The sequence below is a fragment of the Hemitrygon akajei genome, unplaced genomic scaffold (assembly GCF_048418815.1).
Source record: "Hemitrygon akajei unplaced genomic scaffold, sHemAka1.3 Scf000054, whole genome shotgun sequence".
Classification (NCBI taxonomy): domain Eukaryota; kingdom Metazoa; phylum Chordata; class Chondrichthyes; order Myliobatiformes; family Dasyatidae; genus Hemitrygon; species Hemitrygon akajei.
The window spans coordinates 6,579,530-6,600,824 of record NW_027331940.1 but is presented as its reverse complement, the minus strand read 5'-3'; the positions used below and the strand labels follow the sequence as shown (position 1 = coordinate 6,600,824).

General features: G+C 44.7%; 2 protein-coding genes across 6 annotated transcripts in view; both read right to left on the bottom strand.

Annotated features, from left to right (window-relative positions):
- Positions 1–21,295, bottom strand: part of LOC140721392 (uncharacterized) — a 1,266,977-nt gene that overhangs the window by 27,621 nt on the left and 1,218,061 nt on the right. For 2 of the 5 annotated variants that reach the window (XM_073036239.1, XM_073036241.1), the window contains exon 2: positions 18,747–18,946. The exons of 2 other annotated variants lie outside the window; for them this stretch is intronic. The gene's annotated coding sequence lies outside the window, so the exon portion shown is untranslated. Of the gene's footprint in view, positions 1–7,597; positions 7,718–18,746; positions 18,947–21,295 lie in introns of all 5 variants that reach the window. One more of the 5 variants, XM_073036240.1, reaches the window with a different exon arrangement.
- Positions 1–21,295, bottom strand: part of LOC140721387 (NACHT, LRR and PYD domains-containing protein 12-like) — a 469,945-nt gene that overhangs the window by 44,584 nt on the left and 404,066 nt on the right. The window lies entirely within an intron of this gene.

The window sequence follows — 21,295 nt, the reverse complement described above, 5'->3', positions numbered from 1 at the left end:
TCAGATTCTGCGACCGGACAGAATGATGAACGAGAAGGTCCTCAGATAAAATTTAATGGGTTGAGATGGTAACCTCAGATTGTTGAAAACATCAGGATCAAGTCGTTTTTGTTCTTATTTCTACAATAACCGCCGGTACAGTGCACAGGAAAAACGAAACAACATTCCTTCAAGACCATGGTGCTACATGAAATGGCAGAAATCTACACTGGACTACCTGAAACAAAACAAGACTGCAATGGACTTCAGACCTACACTGGAATACATAACGTGCACAAAACAGAGCAAGCCAGTACAATAATTAATTAACAAGACAACAGGAACAGTGGAGGACAAATTACAATATAATAATAAATGATGTAAATGTAAATGTAAGCCATGTTTTAGCAGGAATTGAAAAAGCAATGAGCAATTGCAAAGGCAGTGTGTGTGTGTGTGTGTGTGTGTGTGTGTGTGTGTGTGTGTGTGTGTGTGTGTGTGTGTGTGTGTGTGTGTGTGTGTGTGTGAGAGAGAGAGAGTGTCTATGTGTGTGTCTGTGTGTGTGTCTGTGTGTCTGTGTATGTGTGTGTCTGTGTGTGTGTGAGTGTGTGTCTGCGTGTGTGTCTCTGTGTGTCTCTCTGTGTGTGTCTGTGTGCGTGTGTGACTGTGTGTGTGAGAGAGAGTGTCTGTATGTCTGTGTGTGTGCCCGTGTGTGTGTCTCTGTGTGTGTCTGTGTGTGTGTGACTGTGTGCGTGAGAGAGAGTGTCTGTGTGTGTGTGTCCGTGTGTGTGTCTGTGTGCCTGTGTATGTGTGTTTCTGTGTGTGTGTGAGTGTCTGTGTGTGTGAGAGTGTCTGTGTGTGTGTTTCTGTGTGTGTCTGTGTGTGAGACTGTGCGTGTTTGTGTGTGTGTCTGCGTGTGTGTCTGTGTGTGTGTGAGACTGTCTGTGTGTGTGTCTGTCTGTGAGACTGTGTGTGTGTGTGAGTGAGAGAGAGTGTGTGTGTGTGTGTGAATGTCTGCGTGTGTGTCTGTGTCTGAGAGTGTCTGTGTGTGTGTGTGTCTGTGCGTGTCTGTGTGTGAGACTCTGTGTGTGTGTGTGTGTGTGTGTTTGTGTGTGTGTGTGTGTGTGTGTGTGTGAGGGTGTCTGTGTGTGTGTGTGTTTCTGTGTGTGAGACTGTGTGTGTGTGTTTGTGTGTGTCTGTGTATGTGTGTGTGTGTGTGTGTGTGTGTGTGTGTGTGTGTGTGTGTGTGTGTGTGTGTGTGTGTGTGTGTGTGTGTATAGGTTGGCATCAGACTAGACTCCGGGAATTGAGGAGTCTAACGGCTTGTGGGAAGAAATTGTTACATAGTCTGGTCGTGAGAGCCCGAATGCTTCGGTGCCTTTTTGCAAATGGCAGGAGGGAGAAGAGTTTGTATGAGGGGTGCGTGGGGTCCTTCACAATGCTGTTAGATTTGCGGATGCAGCGTGTGGTGTAAATGTCCGTGATGGCGGGAAGAGTGACCCCGATGATCTTCTCAGCTGACCCCACTATCCGCTGCAGGGTCTTGCTATCCGAGATGGTGCAATTTCCGAATCAGGCAGTGATGCAGCTTCTCAGGATGCTCTCAATGCAACCCCTGTAGAATGTGATGAAGATGTGGGGTGGGAGATGGACTTGCCTCAGCCTTCGCAAAAAGTTGAGACGATGCTGGGCTTTCTTTGCTATGGAGCTGGTGTTGAGGGACCAGGTGAGATTCTCCACCAGGTGAATACCAAGGAACTTGGTGCTCTTAACGATCTCTACGGAGAAGCCGTCGACGTTCAGCGGGGAGTGGTCGCTCTGTGCTCTCCTGAAGTCAACAGCCATCTATTTTGTTTTGTTCACATTCAGATACAGGTTGTTGGCTCTGCACCAGTCCGTTAGCCACTGCACCTCTTCTCTGTATGCTGACTCGCCGTTCTTAGAAATGAAACCCGCCACGGTCTCCATAACACCTTGTCCCCATCGGATCCACCCAGACCACAGCATTTCATCGAGGTTTCTGTTCCCAGAGTCACCACTCTTCCATTGAGAACAGGCCCAGAGACACCAAATGCGCCAAACGTTTCATTCCCTAATCACACGTGTGAACCTTGTAAACAACAACTCTAACGAGCACATTTTCATGTATAACAGACAATTTGGTGGCAGGATAATTCATTGAGAAAACCTCAGCCTGCACCACTCTATAGAAACAACCCAAGTTCTTCATTGAAATGGTCCAAGCTTCCTGGGGAATGGACTTGTGTAGAACACCGAATTTAAATGAATTCCCCTACAGCACAGAGTTTGTTCAACCTTTCACCATAACTCATGTTCTACAACCTCTATCCAACAACCCGACCGGAAACCTGCTTTACTGCAGAAGGAGGAACATTCAACCTCATCTGCAGAAGCACAAACCTGGGCCAGAGCCAAACTCTAACACTACCAGTCCCATAATTCTGGAGCCCCATTCCAGGATTATAGCCCAAGCACCAACACTCCCAGGACTCTTTCTTGTCGGTAAGGTGCTGCAGTGTCTTGTCTATTCCCAGTTTTAAAGTTAACAATACCTCATCCCAGACAGAACTGGAACCTGATGATGCTTTCAGTGGTCAGGGAACCGGGCTATGGGTCACCAGCTCTGGTGGGCTGTTACCCTGGTGTGGAGAAGCGGTTCAGCAGAACTGAAAATATGAAATAAGGAACTCAACCTCACATGCTGTGAGCTTCATTATGACAAAGAAAAATACTGAGCTCTCAGCCATTTTGTAATGGGGAAGCTAAAATTTCAGTGGCTGTTTTAACCCTGTCCCGAGGTGCCTCCAGTACATCTGCTGGAGGCACCTTCTCTGAACTTCCAGTAGTGCAGAAGCTGTTGCAAAATCAAAACAGGTTGTTGGATGTTGCCTGTCGGCTCTAAATGTCCACGATGGGATACTTACAAAAGACATCACACAATACATTGTGGTGATAATCATGAATTTCACTCTTTTTCCCATTAAGTAGTTAAATATTCCGTTATATTCTTGTGTCTGCAAGTAACTTATAATTACGATCAACCCCCGGCATTGATACAGGTGCAATTCAGATCCTCCTACCGACAGAATGATGGAAGGGGAGGTCCCCAGATACAATTGAATGGGTTCAGATGGTGACCTCAGATCCTAGACTCTCCTTCTGTTGGAAGCATCTTGTCCCCATCCAATCTACCCAGACCGCAGGATTGCATTGAGGTTGCTGTTCCCAGAGTCACCGCCCTTCCAGTGAGCACAGGCCCGGAGACACTAAAAGCCCCTCCTACACCATTTTTTTTTCATTCCTGAATCACTCATGAACTTTGTAAACAACAACTGTATTGTGCACATCTCCATGGATAACAGACAGTTTGGTGGCAGGATAATTCATTGAGAAAACTTGTGGTTTTCTCACCGCCCCAATAACTGCCACAAAATTTCTCCTGAGGATCAGCGTTCTCATCTACCAATGGAGCGGAAAGAGATGGGGAGATTTTTAATAACTTCTTTGTGCCTATATTTACCTGGGAGTCGGGCCATGGATTGCACACAAATTGCACAACAGGTGTTTGCTGTGTTGACATGAATTAGGATGGATGAATACCCAATGCCTGACAAGGTGTCCCTCGGATCTTGCAGCAGGTTAGTGTAGAAACTGCAGTAGCCCTGGCAGACAAAGGTTTCAGAGGTGTATTTAATGTCAGAGAAATATATATAATATACATCCTGAAACTGCTGTTATTTAAGGAACTGAGTTACAGGGGTTCCCAAACTTCTTTATACCATGGATCCCTGACATTATCCGTGGGGTCCGTTCGGAACCCCTGCTAGATGTATGCAAACTATGATGGTATAAATAGGGAGAAGGCATGTTGGCGTTCGTCCCTTGGGTTGGTTGCGTGGGTTTAGGGTGAAAATCGAACTATTTAAGTGGAATCTGAGGGAGACTGCTTCACTCAGAGAGTGGAATGTGGAATATGGCGATCTGCGGAGCGTTTCCTGTATTTCCTCCTTCTTGTTTTAAATTTCATACAACTGTAGATTTGTACTCTTCATTTTATTGCGCAGATTGTAACTGATTGCAAAATGTCAGCAACACCCCAAGCTGTGTAAATGCCACCCCATCCCACCGGTTTGTTAGTTCTGAGTCCATTCCGGACCTGGTGTAATACATTCCGTACAGTCAATGCTCACGGCATCCTTTCCTCCCCCTACCACTCTGTTACCCTTGCTCTGCGATGACCGCAGAGCCATAAATATGTTCAACACTTCCTGCAGCTCTGTTGGGCTGTTACCCTGGAAACGGAGGAAGTGGCACTCCAAACTTAACCGAAAAGGGAATTAAGAAACTCTACATCATATGCTGTGAGTGCCATTGTGACACATATTAGCACTGCAGCCATTTTGAAATGAAGAATCTAAAATTGTGAAGGCTGCATTCAACGATACTTCACGCTATATTCAATTTATCCTCTAGTAGTTCTGGCTAACAAACAAAAAAATCACACTCTGCCATAAATATTCCCAATGAGAGTCTTAGCCATCATCTGTTGTAACAAACTCCACAGGCCGACCAATCGTAGGCTGAAGAAATATCTCCCATCTCAGTTTTAAAGGGATGCTGCTTTATTCCGAGGCTGTGCTCTCAGACCCCAGACTCTCCGTCTGATGGAAACATCCTGTCCACGTCCACTGTATCCAGGCTTTTCAGCATTCTGTTGGTTTAAATAAGATCCCGTCCACCTCTGTACTTCTGAACTCCATAGAGTACAGGCCCAGAGTCATCAAATGCTTGTCATACATAAACCCTCTCATTCCTGAGATCACTCTTGCGAGCAACAGCTGTAATGAACACATTTCAGTAAAAACAGGGAATGTGGTACCAGGATTATTTACAGGAGGAAACTAAGGTTTCTTTACTGCTCCCCTAGCAGTCACAAAACATGCGCTTGTGCACAGGTCCACTTCAAGAGGTACTAAGTTAGCGATTTGGTTTCACAACCGTACGTCAGAATGGCTTCAACTATCTCCCGTTTTTAGTCTAGATTTCCCGCATTTTGAGGTTCTTCATGTTTTCCACCGACTGCGAGACAGGGAACAGTGGGGGCGGGGTGGATTTCCACACACAGTTTGAACACCATACTCACGGGTCTATTTCTACTGCAAGCACGGAACAGGCCATTTGCTCTCAGCCTCTATCTGAGAGGGATGGAATGCGAACTCATCTCTCCTCAGATTAGCAGTCATTAATTCCAAAGGAACTCCAGAAACAAACATCTGAGCTTAGAAAATAAATACTGGCTCAACACCTCAAAACATTGAGCAGCTTCATCCCCGGGTGCATTGTACTTGGACCCAACCTCACAGGGTCACACAGCTGAATCTGCTACTCACCGACCCCGGAAACCTGTCCTCCCCAACAGACAGGATCTCCCGGCTGCCACCCACTTCAACTCTGCCTCACATTCCCATTCGCATATGTCCATACATGGCCTCCTCTAATGCCATGATGAGGCAAAATTCAGGTTGGAGGAGCAACACCTCATCTACCATCTAGGTAGTGTCCAGCCCCTTGGTATGAACATCGAATTCTCCAGCTTCAGGTAATTCACCCCCCCCCCTCTCCTCCCTCATCCCACTTTCACTCTGCCTCCTCTTCCAGCTCCCTATCACCTCTCTCATGATTCTGCCTTTTCTACTTCCCATAGTGCTTTCCCCTTACATTCCTCCTTCACCTCTCCTGCCTATTCCCTCCCTGCTTCCCCTCCCCCACCCCTTGATCTTTCCTCTATGGTTTTTCACCTGGTACCTACCAGCCTTCTCCTTCCCACCTTCTTTATAGGACCCCTGCCCCCTCCTTCTTCAGTCCTGACGAAGGGTCTCGGCCCGAAGAGTTGACTGCTCGTTTCCACAGATGCTGCCCGACCTGCTGAGTTCCCCCAGCTTGTTGTATGTTTTGATTGGACCACAGCATCTGCAGTGTACTTTGTGTTTACTATCCGGAAACCTCAGACATCGTCCCCACATCTCACAGCGAGTGGTGTACATAGAACATTGAAAACCTACAACACAATACATGCCCTTCGGCTCACAATGCTGTGACGAACTTGTACTTCCTTTATAAATTACCTAGGGTTATCCATAGCCCTCTATTTTCCTAAGCTCATGTACCCTTCAAAGTCCCTATCGTATCTGCCTCCACCACCGTCTCCGGCAGCCCATTCCATGCACTCACCACTCTCTGAATAAAAATATTACCCCTGACATCTCCTCTGTACCTACTTTCCACAACTGTGCCCTCTGTTGTTACCCATTTCAGCCCTGCGAACCCACCCTGTTTCTGGCTACCCACCCTGTGATCTGACTACCCACACGATCAATGCCTCTCATCGTCTTATACTCCTCTATCAGGTCACCTCTCATCCTCCGTCGCTCCAAAGAGAAAAGACTGAGTTCACGCAACGTCTTCTCATAAGGCATGCTCCCCAATCCAGGCAACATCCTTGTAAGTCTTCTTTGCACCCACTCTGGTTTCCACATCCGTCCTGTACTGATGCGACCAGAATTAAGCACACTACTCCAAATGTGCTCTGACCAGGGTCCTATATTGTTGCAACATTACCTCTCGGCTTCTAAACTCAGTCCCACGGTTGATGAAGGCCCATGGACCGTATGCCGTCTTAACCACAGAGTCAAGATTCGAGCAGCTGTGTAGCAGCTTTAAGTATCCTATCAAACTCGGACACCTAGATCCTTCTAATCCTCCACACTGCCAAGAGCCTTACCATTAATTCTATATTCTGCCATCATATTTGACCTACCAAAATGAACCACCTCAAACCTATCTGGTTTGAACTTCATCTGCCACCTTTCAGCCCAGTTTTGCATCTTTTCGATGTAACGTCTGACAGCCCGCCACACCATCCACAACATCCCCAATCGTGTCCTCAGCATACTTACTAACCCATTCCTTCACTTTCTCATACAGGTCATTTCTAAAATTCACGAAGAACAGTGTCCCAGAACAGATTCCTGAGACCCACCACTGGTCACCGACCTCCATGCAGAATATGACCCGTCTACAACCACTCTTTGCCTTCTGTGGGCAAGCCAGTTCTCGATCCGCAAAGCAATGACCCCTTGAATCCCATGCCTCCTTACTTTCCCAATAAGCCTTGCATGGGGTACCTTATCAAATGCCTTGTGAAATCCACACACACTGCATTTATTCCTCTACCTTCATGTGTTTAGTCACATCGTCAAAACTTCAGTCAGTCTCATAAGGCACGAACTGCTTTCGACAAAGTAATGTTGACTATTCCTAATCATATTATACCTCACCAAATGTTCATAACTCCTGCCTCTCAAGATCTTCTCCGTCAACTTACCAACCACTGAAGTAAGACACACTAGCCTACAATTTCCTGGGCTATCTCTGCTCCATTTCTTGAATAAGAGAACAATATCCGCAACCCTCCCATCATCAGGATTCTCTCCTTTTCCCATTGATGATGCAATAATCATCACCAAAGGCTCAGCAATCTCCTTCATCGCCTCCTACAGTAGCCTGGGGTAAATCTCGTCCGGTCCCGGTTACTTACCAAATTTGCTGCTTTCCAAATGCTCCAGCACATCTTCGTTCTTAATATCCATATGCTCAAGCTTTTCGGTCTGCTGTAAGTCATCCCTACAATCGTCAAGATCCTTTTCTGTAGTGAATACTGAAGCAAAGTATTCATTAAGTACCTCTGCAATCTCCTCCGATTCCAGCCAGATTTTTCCAATGTTACACTTGATTGGTCCTAGTCTCTCGCATCTTATCCTTTTGCTCTTCACAAATTTGTAGAATGCCCTGGGGTTTTCCTTCAACCAAATCGCCAAGACCTTCTCATGGCCCGTTCTGGCTCTCCTAATTTCATTCTTCAGCTGTTTCCTGCTACCCTTGTATTATTTGAGATCTCTATTATTAACAGGTTAATGAACCTTACGTAAGCTTTTCTTTTCTTCTTGACTAGATTTTCAACAGACTGTACCCTACCATCCTTTCCCTATCTCTTTGGAAAGTATCTATGCAGATATCCTAAGTCTCCTGTACCTCCTCACTGCTGGTTGAGGGGTAATAACTGTTCCTGAACCCGGTGGTGTGAGTCCTGATGCTCCTGTACCTCCGTCCTGATGTTTGAGTGGTAATAACTGTTCCTGACCAGGTGGTGTGGGACCTAACGCTCCTGTACCTTCTTCCTGAACATTCGCCACATTTCGGCCGTCCATCTCCCTGAGAATATCTGTTCCCAAATTATGCTTCCAAGTTCCTGCCTGATAGACTCATATTTCCCCTTACTACAACTGAACGCTTTCCTAACTTGTCTGTTCCTATCCCTCTCCAATGCTATGGTAAAGGAAATAGAATTGTGATCAATATCTCCAAAATGCACTCCCACTAAGAGATCTGACACCTGACCAGGCTCATTTCCCAATATCAGATCAAGAACAGCCTCTCTTCCTGTAGGCTTATCTACGTTTGTACATATTGTATCAAGAAACCTTCCTGAACACACCCAACAAACTCCACCCCATCTAAACCCCTTGCTCGTGGGAGTTGCCAATCGATATTTGGGAAATTAATATCTCGCAAAACGACGACCCTGTTATTATTACCCCTTTCCAGAAACTGTCTTCCTGTCTGCTCCTTGATGTCCTTGTTACTATTGGGTGGTCTATAAAAAACACCCAGTAGAGGTATTGACCCTTTTCTCTTCCTAACTTTCACCCCGAAAGTCTCAGTCGGCAATCGCTGCAAGGATATATGGTGTATCGGAAAGATAGGTTAGTAGGCAGAGGGAGGTGGTGTGGCCCTGCGTATAAGAAATAATATTAAATCATGTGAAAGGGATAACATAGGATCGGAAGGTGTAGAGTCTGCATGGGTTGAATTAAGAAATGGCAATGTTAAAAGAACCCTAATGACAATTTTATACAGACCTCGAAACAGCAGCCGGGATGTGCATTACAGATTACAGCAAAGGATAGAAAAAGCGTGTCAGAAGGGCAATGTTATTATAATCGTTGGGGTTTTTAACATGAAAGTGCATTGGGAATACCAGGCTAGTACAAGAAAGAGAATTTGCAGAATGTTTAAGGATGGCGGATGGCTTTTTAGAACAGTTTGTTGTTGAGTCCACTGGGGCATCGGCTGTGTTGTATTGGGTGTTGTGCAACAATCCAGAGTGATAAGGGAGCTTAAGGTTAAGGGACCCTTAGGGAACGATGATCTCAATATAATCGAGTTCACTTTGAAATTGGAGAAGGAGAAACTAAATTCCAATGTATCGTTATTTCAGTGGAATGAGGCAAATTGCAATGGAATGAGAGGGGAACCGGCCAAAGTTGACAGGAAAGGGACAGTAGCAGGAAGGACAGCAGAGCAGCAATGGCTGGAGATTCTGCGAAAAATGAGGGAAGTGCAAGACAGCTATATTCCAAATATGAAGATAATTTCGAATGGAAGGAGGACACTGTCGTGGTTGACAAGTGAAGACAGAGCGAATGTAAAAGCATAACCGAGGCCATAGAAGGAAGTCGAAGCTAGTGATAGATAGAGTATTCGGAAGCTTTTGAAAACTTGCAGAAGGTATCTAAGATGGTCATTGGGAAAGAAGAGATGAATTATGAAAGGAACCTGGCGATTAATATCAAAGAAGCTGCTAAGAGTTTTTTTTTTTAGTATATAAAGCTTAAAAGAGAGTTGAGGGTAGATATAGAAATAATAGAAAATGACGCCGGAGATATTGTAATCAGAGGCCAAGTGGAAGACATCTGCAGTACACCCAACATTTAAGAATGCCAGGGAAGCGGATTATGTGCAGTGAAAATAACGACTGAGCAAGTGCTCAGGAAGTTTAATAGTCTGAATAGTCTGAGGGTGATGCCATGCACCCTTCGGTTCTGTGTGGCCGTTGCAGAAGGAAGAGCAGGAGCGAAGGGCTCGTGAGATAATTGGCAGGGACAAATAAAAGGGCGGGTAACTGAAGAGGAGCGGCCAGTGGCGTGAGTGGATCAGGGTAGGAGTGGAGCTTTGAGGCTTTGGCTCGAGAGGCTTCGGCAAGCAGAGGCTGAGGACGAGTTTGCTCCCAGTGAGGTAAGGCCGGGTAAGTTTCTTTAATTAATTTAATTAACTTCGGAGTAGGTAATGGAGGCAGCAGTTAGGGCATTGGAGTGCTCCGTTTGCAGTCTGTGGGAAGTCAGGGCGAGCACTGTTGTCCCTGATGACTACACCTGCAAAAGGTGCATCCAGCTGCAGCTCCTGACAAACCGAATTAGGGAACTGGAGCTGGAGCTGGATGAACGTCGGATCATTCGGGAGGCAGAGGCAGAAATAGACAGGAGTTTCAGGGAGATAGTTACCCCTAAGAGGCAGGAGGCCGGTAGATGGCTGACTGTCAGGAGAGGGAGGGGGAATAGACAGGAAGAGCAGAGCATTCCTGTGGCCGTTCCCATCAACAATAAGAATACCGTTTTGGATACAATTGGTGGGGACGATCTACCGGGGACAAATTGTAGTGGTCGCGTCTCTGGCACCGAGAATGGACACTCTGCTCAGAAGGGAAGGAAGGAAAAGTGGAGAGCAGTAGTGATAGGGGATTCGATAGTTAGGGGGACAAAGAAGAGGTTCTGTTGGAGAGATCGAGATTCTAGGATGGCCTGTTGCATCCCGGGTGCCGGGGTCTGCGCTATCTCCGATCGAGTTCTCGGTATGCTCAGGAGGGAGGGTATGCAGCCAGATGTCGTGATCCATGTAGGAACATATGATGTGGATAAGAAGAAGGAGGAGGTCCTGCAAAGAGGTTAAAGAGTTAGGTGCAAAGTTGAAGGACAGAATCTCCAGGGATGCAATCTCAGGATTTCTCCCCGTGCCACGTGCTAGTGAGGTTAGAAATAGGAAGATAATGCAGCTAAATACGTGGCTAAGGAGATGGTGCAGGTGGGAGGGCTTCATATTTCTGGGCAATAGGGCTTTGTTCCAGGGAAGGTTGACCTGTTCCGACGGGACGGGTTGCACATGAACTTGAGGGGATCTAACATCCTTGCGGGTAGGCTAGCTAATGCTGCTCCGTGGGGTTTAAACTTGATTTGCAGAGGGACAGGAAGCAGAGAGTTAGAGCTGGTGGTGAGGTGCGGGAGGATAAGGGTCATGCGAGGACTGCGTGTGTGGATTGAAATCAAAGGTTTGTATGTGATAGAAATGTTCTCAGGTGCCAAACTGAACAGACTGGGGAAGCGGTGTCTGGCTCTCAAATAGAGAAAGACAGAGCAGCAGAAGAAGTGCATGGAATAAAGCCAGATCTAACGTATAAAGAGGCTTTGAGGAAAGAGAAGCAGAATAAAGGTTCTAAAGGTAGTAAGGTAGAAGTGCTAAAGTGTGTGTACTTCAATGAAAGAAGCATCAGGAACAACGGTGATGAACTGAGAGCTTGGATACATTCATGGAATTATGATGTAGTGGCCATTACAGAGACCTGGCTGGCACCAGAGCAGGAATGGATTATAAATATTTCTAGATTTCAGTGCTTTAAAAGGGATAAAGGTGGGGGGGGGGGGGTGAAGGGGAGGAGGGGTGGCATTACTGGGTCAGGGATACTATTACAGCTACAGGAAGGGTAGGTAATGTAGCAGGATCCTTTTGAGTCAGTATGGGTGGGAGTCTGGAACAGGAAGGGAGCAGTTAATCTATTGGGAGTATTCTGTAGGCCCCCTGGTAGGAGCAGATTGGGAGGCAGATTTTAGAAAGGTACAAAAGTAATAGGGTTGTTATCATGGGTGACTTTAACTTCCCTAATATTGACTGGCACCTGATTAGTTCCAAGGGTTTAGACGGGGCAGAGTTTGTTAAGTGTGTCCAGGACGGATTCCTGTCACAGTATTTTGACAGGCCGACTAGGGGGAATGCCATACTAGATCTAGTATTCGGTAACGAACCGGGTCAGGTCACAGATTTCGCAGTGGGTGAGCATCTGGGGTACAGTGATCACCTCTCCCTGACTTTTAGCATTATCACGGAAAAGGATAGAATCAGAGAGGACAGGAAACTTTTTAATTGGGGAAGGGCAAATTGTGAGGCTATAAGGCTAGAACTTGCGTTTGCGAATTGTGATGATGTTTTTTTTGCAGCGAATTGTACTATGGGCATGTGGTCAATGTTTGAGTATCTCTTGCAGGATGTTTGGGATAAATTTGTCTCGGTGAGGAAAATAAAGAATGGTAGGATGAAGTGAGGTGGATAATCTAGTCAGGTGGAAGGTTTAGGAAGCAAGGATCAGATCAATATGTTTTTATTAACGGCATCGATGTGGGGGTAGAAGGGTGGGTTTCCACGTTTTCAGCAGACACAAAGGTTGGTCGTCTTGTGAATAGTGTGGAGGACTATCAAACATTGTAGGGAGACATTGATAGGATGCAGAAGTGAGCTGAGAAGTGGAGTTCAACCCGGAGAAGTGTGAGGTGGTACACTTTGGCAGGATAAACTCCAAGGCAGAGTACAAAGTAAATGGCAGGATACTTGGTAGTGTGAAGGAGCAAAGGGATCTGCGGGTACATGTCCACAGATTCGTGAATGTTGCCTCACAGTTAGATAGAGTAGTTAAGAAAGCTTAGCCTTCATAAGTCGAGGGATAGAGTTTAAGAGTCGGGAGGCAATGATACAGCTGTATAAAGCTCTGCTTAGGCCACACTTGGAGTACTGTGCCCAGTTCTGGTCGCCTCATTATAGGTAGGGTGTGGAAGCATTGGAAAGGGTACAGAGGAGATTTACCAGGATGCTGCCTGGTTTAGATAGTATGCATTATGATCAGAGATTAAGGAAGCTGGGGCTTTACTCTTTGGAGAGAAGGAGGATGATGGGGGACGTGATAGAGTTATACAAGATATTAAGAGGAATAGAGAGACTGGACAGCCAGCGCCTCTTCCCCGGGGACCACTGCTCAGTACAAGAGGACATGGCTTTAAGGTAAGGGGTGGGAAGTTCAAAGGGGATATTACAGGAATGTTTTTTACTCAGAGAGTGGTTGGTGCGTGGAATTCACTGTGTTGAGTCAGTGGTGGAGGCTGATACACTAGTGAAATTTAAGAGAACACTGGACAGGTGTAAGGAAAAATATATGTTTGGGGTTATATGGGAGGCAGGTTTTAAGGGTCTGCACAACATGGTACGCCATAGGGCCTGTACTGTACCCTATTCTATGTTCTATTACTGAATGCCAATGGTCTGTAATATGTGACAAAAGAAACTGCAATGGAATACAGATCCACAATTCTCTGAAAATGATACCAAAGTTAGCTGCTTTAACAAGCTACAAATGCAAGGCACAGTCAAAAGACAAGGAACCGAAAATAAATGAAACGCGAAATAACAAACTTCACATCATGTGTTGTGAGTTTCATTATCACAGAGATTACCACAGCAGTATATTTGTAACTGTGAAACAAATATTGTAATGTCTGATTTACCTTGCTTGGTGCTGTATTCCATTAAACCGCTGGTAGTTCTAGCTAACAACAACCGAGTCCTGGATGACTCATTGCGATGAGAGGTGCAAAGAAATGAAAGATTGGTGGTATATAGGATAGCTGGAGATTGAAAAAGATTGTTTGCATATATCATTGAGGCGATGGGATAATTATTGCTGAAAGTTTGTAAAAAATGTTTGATATATATCATTGTGGTGTTGGGATACACACTGGACAGAGCTGAAACAAGTTGGTTGATATATATCTTTGAGCTGGTGGGATACAGAATGGACAGAAATTGAAACAGATGGTTGATACATATCATTGAGGTGGTGGGATACAGACTGGACAGAGGTGAAACAAGATGGTTGATATATATCATTGAGGTGGTGGCATACAGTCTGGACCGAGGTTGAACAAGGTTGTTGATATATATCATTGAGGTGGTGTGATACAGACTGGACAGAGGTTGAACAAGATGGCTGATATATATCATTGAGGTGGTGGGATACAGACTGGACAGAGTTTGAACAAAATGGTTGATGTATATCATTGAGGTTGTGGAATACAGACCGGACAGAGGTTGAACAAGGTCATTGATATATATCATTGAGGTTGTGGAATACAGACCGGACAGAGGTTGAACAAGGTCGTTGATATATATCATTGTGGTGGTGAGATACAGGCTGGACAGTGGGTAAACAAAATCGGCATGGAATAAGCTGAATGAAACAGGAGAGGGAAGGGATCAAGCTCAATTACAGATGGTCCTCCAGCAATACACAGATGCTAAATTTACAATACCTACTATTGCATGAAAAAAGATTCTAAAATGACAGAGATAGAACTAACAATGGGAAATATGACATATGACTATTGTCTTTCACTAAAATTTATCAACCTACCATAGAAAGTATCCCAATAGGATACTTTATGCGTTCGTACTGCTACTACTTTGCTCATGACTGCCAGGAACTGTAGAGAGCCGCAGACATTGCGAAAACCGGACTGCCCGCCATGAGCTGTGTATGAACTTCTTGTTGTATCAGTAAAGCAGGCAGAATAACCTCACGGTCCTGGTCATTCTCGCTTTCCACCTGGGGCGAAGATTAAACACACAGTGGAAAACACAAATCACCAGACTCAAGGACGGCTCCCATTCTGCTGCTATAAGCAAACTGAATGGACCCCAGCTAGGTAAGATGCACCTTAACCTCACAATGTAACTTGCTATGACTTTGCACCGCATGCCAAAGTGCGCTTTGGTTTCTCTGAAACAATGACGCTTTGTTACACTCTGTAGCTCCACTTACCCTATATCACCTCAATGTTCTGTTGTGCTCCATTGATCTGTATGGATGGTATGCAAAACAATATTTTCATTGCACCTCGGTGCATGATAAAAATACACAGATTTCTCATTTTAATTGTGTGGAGATCATGGACAGGTTGGGCCAAAATTTCAAAATAAAAAAAAAACTACCAAGGTGCAAAGAGACTTGGGAGTGCTTGTGCAGTCTTCCCTACAGATTAATGTACAGGCTGAGTCGGTGGTGAAGAAGGCAATTGCGATGTTTGAATTCATTTCAAGAGGACTATAATATAAAAAGAAGGATGTACTGTTGAGGATTTATAGAGACCTGATAAGGCAACACTGAGAGTATTGTGCGCAGGTTTGGAGCCCTAACATGAGAAAGGATGATTGAAATGGAGAGGGTTAAAAGGCAGGTCAGGAAAATGATTCCAGGTTTGATTCCAATGAACGTGTTCCCGTGATGTACTATTCTATGTTCTAAGTTATGTCCTATCTCCATTCGACCATACGATATAGGAGCAGGATTAGGCCGTTTGGCCCATCGAGTCGGCTCCGCACTTTCATCATGGCAGATCGAGTTTTCCTGACATTCCCAATCTCCTGCCATCTCATTAAATCCTTCCATGCCCTCATTATACAAGAGCCAATCAACCTCTGTTGGCAAAAAAGCTTCCACAGATTCATCATTCTCTGGTAAAATAAATTCCTGCTCGCCGTGTTATAATAGGGGGCCCTCTATTCTGAAGTAAGGTCAGCTGCTCGTAGAGTATCCCACCAGAGGAAACATCATCTCTACATTAACTCTATCAAAGCTTTTCACCATTCGATAGGTTTCAATAAAGCAACTATGGATTCTTCTGAATTCCAGTGAGTACTGGCCCAGAGCCATCAAACGCGGTTCATATGACAAGCCATTCAATCGTCGAATCGCTTTTGCGAACAACCTTTGAACCCTCTGCAGTTTCACCACATTCCTTTCGAAGTTAAGAGGCCCAGACCTGCTCAGAATACTCCAAGTGCGGCCTCACCAGTTCTTTATACAGATTCAACATTACATCGTTGCTTTAATATTCTAGTTCTCTTGAGATGAATGCTAACATCGCATTTGCCTTCCTCACCACCGATTCAACCTGCAAATTAACCTTCAGGTTAACCTGCACAACGACCCCTAAATCCCTTTGCACCTCAGTTTTCTTTTGTATTTAGCAAATAACTAACCCTTTCATTTCGTATACGATACATTTCTCGACACATTATTCCATTTCCTTGCCCTGTTTCCTAACTGTGTAAATCCTTCTGTAGACTTTCTAATTCCTCAAAACCGCTTGCCCCTCTACCTATCTTCATTCTGTCTGCAAACTTTGCAACAAAGCCATCAATTCCATCGTCTAAATCATTAGCATATGACGTAAAAGTATCGGTCCCAACACAGACCCCTGTGGAAAATCACCGTCACTGTCACTGGGACCAATCCAGAAAAGCTTCTTTTTATTCCGACGCTTTGCCACTTTCCAATCAACCACTGCTTTATCAATATTAGAATCTGTCTTGTAATACCATGATCTCGTAGCTTGTTAAGCAACCTTACGTGTTGAAGCGTAACAAAGACCTTCTGAAAATCCAAATACACAGCATCAACCAATTCCCCTTTGTCTATCCTGCTTGTTATTTCTTCAAAGAACTCCATCAGATTTGTCAGACAAGACTGCCGCCTATTTTATGACAGGTCTCCAAGTAACCTGAGATCACATTCCCGGGTGCCCGCCATCAAGTCCAGGTGACATATCTAATGTCAGACCTTTCAGTTTCCCAAGAAACCTCTCTCTGGTTCTGGTAACTTCACACACTTGATGCCCCCTGAACTTCCAATATACTGCTAGAGACTTCCTCCATGAAGATCAGAGCAAAATACTTCTTCAGTTGGTCCGCCATTCCTTGTCCCCATTTACTACATCCCCAGTTTGCCGCGTTCTGATATCCAGTCGTGTCTGTCTTTTACAATTTATGTATCTGAAGAAACGTTTAGGAGCCTCTTTAATGTTATTGGCTCGTTTAGTTTGGTATATTACCTCTGCTTTTTAACAACTTTTCTTGCCTTTTGTTTGCTTTTAAAAAACTTACCAATCCTCCAACTTCCCACAGATTGCTGCTCTGTTGCCATCCCTGCGAGTTATTTTTTCCAGTCAATTCTGGCCAATTCCCCTCTCCTGCCTCGGTAATTCTCTGTACACCACTGTAATGCTGGTACTTCTGTAATCTCGATGAGCCTGTCTTTAGCTTTTCCTTCTGGAGTTTCTGTTCGACTCCCACTAGCTGACTGTAGGGGACAGTGAGAGGGACTTTCCAAACACGGATTGAACAGTAAACCCCGGATTTACTGCTGCAAACACGGAACTGCCCATTCACTCTCAGCCTCTCACTGTGAGGGAAGGAGTGGCAGCGTATTCTGTTCTTTGCTTCCAAAGGAACTCCAGAACCAACCATCTGAGCACAAAGCATTAATACTAACGCATCACCTCATACTCCTGGGCAGCTAGGAAGACGGGTCCATTATATATGTATCAAAACCTGTGTGATATCCCAGGACCCATCCTCACAGGGTCCCAAGCCACCCCCAAGATGATCACACATCTTTCCCCTGTCTCACACAGTAATCAGAATTCCCCGCAACCTGTGTCTATCTGTCCGAGGCGTCTACTTCATCGCGGAAGGAGGAATGTCCAGTGCCGTCTGTAGAAGAAACAAGATCGGGCGAACACCAAACACTGGAATTTCCATGTTCTTGGACTCCTCATCCCAGGATGATAACGAATGGCCCAGCACTCCCAGAGCTCTTTTCTGCCGCTAATGTCCTGCGGTTCCTCAGCTATTCCCAGTTCAAAAAAAAAAATAACACTCCTACACCAACCCATAATAGAATTGTAAACTGAAGGACCCTTGTCTGGACGGGGATCGAGATGACTTTCGTTCCGTGATTTACAAAATGGCCCCGGATACATTTGGTCATGTCTCTGGGCATATTATTGATTATTATGTTGTTGAGTGGAATCTACACCAAATCAGCTGGCCGCCACTTTTCCAGTAGTGGAACAGGAACAACATATTTCAATATTAAATGGTAAATATATCCCTGGAAACAGATTTTTCTCTTTTGTTTGATTCACAAATATTGACCGATTACAAAATGTTTGTGACATTCTAAAAAAGATTTGCATTAATACAATCCCAACATTCATTAGTCATCTGTACATTCCAGCACAGACATTATATATTCCATAGAGTAAATGCTCAAAACATTCTCGAATCCACACTGGATCCTGTGGCCACTGAATTTCTGCTAAAGGGCTGTGTAGAGTGATAAAAATCTTCAACACTCCTTGAAGCTGCGGTGGGCTGTTTCCCTGGTGACTGAGGAAGAGGCCCACCAGAACTAAACGAAAAATGAAGTTACATTCTCCACCTCACATGCTCTGAGTTTCCTTGTGACCACAATGAGTACTGAACACTCTGCCATTTTGTAATGGTTAAACTAAAATAAACTTTAACCCCTTCGAGGTGCAATAAATCTGCTGGCAGTTCCAGCTCTACACAACTTCAGCAGTGCAGAAGCTGTTCCATTGTAGACACCGGCTATCGATCCCGGTGAAGTTTAGACCCGATGTGGGACTGGGTGACGAAAGTAAAGTTCTCGGGATAAACCACAATGGATGAGTGCAGTCTCGGTATCACCACCCCATCACGCTCCCAGGACCAGGGCAAGAGGGGCTGAGCGGCGGCTCATCTCAGTCGGTATGTTGTGAAGGTCCCACAACACAAACCGACCCCGGCAGGTTCTGTCCAGCAAGCGCAGAGAGGCCGCCAGATCGGGGAAGTTAACTGGATACATTACCTTACATCAGACGTCCACACTCGGGACCAGCCTCAGTACTCACCGATGAGAACTTGTTTTCACGCCGGGACAGTGAACCCTCCCCCGGATTCCCGACTCTGGGGTTGATGGTTGTCTCCTAATTCGGATCCTATAGACGATCCGCCGCCGCCGCCGACCCGCTTCAACACAGAACTGAAGGAAAGTCAGGACTGTAATTCATGTCATCAGAGCTGGGGGCGGAGCCTCGGAAACAAGGCAGATCTGCAGTAAAATGGGAGCGGGAAAAGGTTCACGTGACTTACACATGCATGTACGTCCATGAAATTTTGCAACATTTTGCAATTTCCGCCTTTGATGGTGGGATACAGGCTGGACAGAGGTTGAACAAGATGGTTGATACATATCATTGAAGTGGTGAGATACAGGCTGGACAGAGAACAAACATGCTAGTTTATATATATATATATATATATAGTTGACGTGGAGGAATACAGGCTGGATAGAGGCTGAATAAGATGATTGATATATATCATTGAGGTGGAAGGATACAGACTGAACAAAGGTTGAACAAGATGGTTGGAATATATTATTGATGTGACGGGATTCAAGCTGGACAGATTTTAAACAAAATCAGCATGGAGAAGCTGTTGGAACCAGGTGGGTGAAGAGATCAATGACAATCACAGGTGGTTCTCCAGTAATACGGAGAAACTAAATTAATAATACCTGCTACTGCGTGAAACTATTCTAAAATGACAGAGATAGAACGAACAATAGGAACTTTGGCATGTGACCTTTCTCCCTCACTAAATTTCATCAGTGTACCGTAGAGAGTACCTTAAACGTTCGTACAGCTCTTGCTTTACCCGTAAGTGCAAGGAACTGCAGAGAGCTGTGGACAGCTGAGACATCACAGAAACCAACCTGCCCACTGTGGACTTTGCCTGCACTCTCTGTTGCATCAGTAAAGCAGGCGACATAACTTCACAACTGCGGCAAAGATTTAAATGGACGGCACCACCATCACGCTCAAGATCGGATTCCATTTTGCTTTTATAAACAAATTGAATGGTCCCTGACGTTATCAGATGGACTTCAACCTCACAATGTAACTTGTTATGACCTTGCACCATATGTCTTCCTGCTCTTTCTTTTCTCTGTAACGGAAATGCTTTGTTACACTCTGTTATTGTTTTGCTTTATAGCACAACAATGTTCTGTTGTGTTCTATTGATCTGTATGGATGGTATGCTAAACAGGATTTTCATTGCACCACTGCACATGAGATAAAGAAACAGATTTCCCATTTGAGATGTGTGGAGATATTGGAAAGGTTGGGCCCAAATAAAAAAAAAGCTTAAGGCGCAAAGAGACTTGGCAGTGCTTGTGCAAGTTCCTTAAAGGTTAATATACAGGTTTTGTTGGTGTTGGAGAAGACAAATGCGATCTTTGCATTCATTTCAAAAGAACTGTAATATAAAAGAAAGGATGCACTGTTGAGAATTTATAACGTCCTGATGAGGCAACACTTAGAGTATTCTTAGCAGGCCTGAGCCCCTAACTTATAAAAGGATGCGTTAAGAATGGAAAGGGTTAAATGGCGGTTCAGGAAAATGATTCCAGTTTCAATCCCAAAGAGCGTGTTCCCGTGATGTACTATTCTATGTTATGTTCTATCTCCACTCGACCATAAAGATATAGGAGCAGAATTAGGCCATTTGGCCCATCGAGTCTATTCATCAACTTCATCATGACTGATCCAAATTTCCTCTCATTCCCAGTCTCCTGTCATTTCACCATGTCATTTCATGTCTTGACCAATCAGGAATTTATCAATCTCTGTCTTAAATATACACAAACATTTGGCTACCACAGCTGTCTGTGGCTAAAGAAAACCTTCCACAGATTCAACATTCCATGGCAAATAAATTCCGTCAAACCCCGTTCTAATAGGGCGCCCCTCTATTCTGAGGTAGGGTCAGCTTCTTGTAGACTATCCCACCAGAGGAAACATTATCTCCACAACAACCCTATCATTGTTTTTTCACCATTCGATAGGTTTCAATAAGGTCGCCCCTCATTCTTCTCAATTCTAGTGAATACAGGCCCAGAGCCATTAAGTGCGGTTCATATGACAAACCATTCAATCGTAGAGTTATTTCCGTGAACAGCCTTTGAACTCTATACAGTTACAGCACATTCCACTGGAAGTTAAGAGGCCCAGACCTGCTCAAAACACTCCAAGTGCGGCCTCACCAGTGCTTTAAAATGTTTCGACATTACATACTTGATTTTATATTCTACACTTCTTGAGATGAATGCTAAAATTGCATTTGCTTTCCTCACCTCAGACTCAAACTGCAAGTTAATCTTTAGGGAATCATGCGAAAGGATTCCCAACTTGCATCTCAGTTTTCTATTGTATTTAGAAAATAATTAAGACTTTCATTTCGTCTACAGAAGTGCATGGCCATACATTTCACGACACTGTATTCCACTTCTTTGCCGGTTTCCTAATTTGTCTATGTCTTTCTGTAGCCTTTCTAATTTCTCAAAACGCTCATGCCCCTCCAACTATATTCATACTATCTGCAAACATTGCAACAAAGC